This window comes from Falco punctatus (assembly GCF_963210335.1).
Source record: "Falco punctatus genome assembly, chromosome: 3".
Lineage (NCBI taxonomy): Eukaryota > Metazoa > Chordata > Aves > Falconiformes > Falconidae > Falco > Falco punctatus.
Window position 1 is genome coordinate 117,744,027 of NC_137582.1, and position 1,170 is coordinate 117,745,196.

Genomic DNA, 1,170 nt, shown 5'->3' on the forward strand with positions numbered 1-1,170 from the left:
TGGACGTATTAAAAATATTACTGTAGCTTCTTCAAAATGTATGTGTGATGGATGTGTATACCCTTCAAATGTAAGTAGCTTTGTACCTCGGTTCTCTGCCACAATCTCTATGCTAGATGCGTGGAAGAAAAAAGCAATATAGCCAAAAGCTACAATCATTTACTGCAGATATTTCCTCTTCTTTCTTGCACTTCTGATATATCAGATTACCTTATCGGAGCCACTGGTTGAATTATAATATTGTTTATTACAGCCTATCAATCAGATTCCATCATGTGCAATCCCTATTACTGATAATGTGCTTTTACTTCAGCAAACGCTATAAAAGGGGGGAGAAAATAAAGGAGGGAGAATGGCTTTTGGCAGGGGGGAGGGTGTAATCAAGAGGTTTGTCGAAAACTTGACAGAAACACAGAGTATTTTGCAGTCTGCAGGAACTGTCTGGATATTTGAGGGGGGGAAAAACCCACCAAAAAAATCTGCTCTTCAAAAGACAGATGATAAAATTATTTCATCTCCTTGGGTTGCTTTCATAAATATTGTTGCCTCTACAATTCAGCAGCTGTTTGAAATAAATGTAAAAATAGGATGTTTTATATTATTATCATACAATTGGAGAGCAATACGTTATACTCCCCGTGCATTCTGCAAAGTTCAGGAAGTATCATAGCATTACACATCAAAGAACAGGTTGAAATTGTCCAGTTGTGTATTACCAGTCCAGTAATGCTATCAGCGCAGTTTGAATAGCGCTGTTCAAGCTGGGTGATAAAGTGGCTGGTTAAGGGGAAGCAAATCTATGGCGGTGTTAGCGATACTGCAGGCTGATGGTGGTTAATATACAGCTGGCATCTGCAGCCTGAGTTGGAGTTTATTGAACAGGTTGTGCGTTTTGTGAGTGCAAGGAAAGCAGAAGCCTTGTGCCTGAGAAGGAATGGCTGGATGTGCTGCTCTCATGGGACCAAGGTGCAGGAAATCGTGCAAGTGAGGAGAGCAGCTTCTCCTTGTTTGTTTTTGCTCTAATTTAATTGTCCTGCAAGTCTGGAGAAGGTAAAAGATGCCTTGATTGCATAACCCTTTTTGTTCTTTATTAGTATGATTGCAGCAGTAGAGAGAAGGGTAGTTAGGTCAAGCATGAAAACGGCAGAAATAGTGTTTATTATTTGTTGC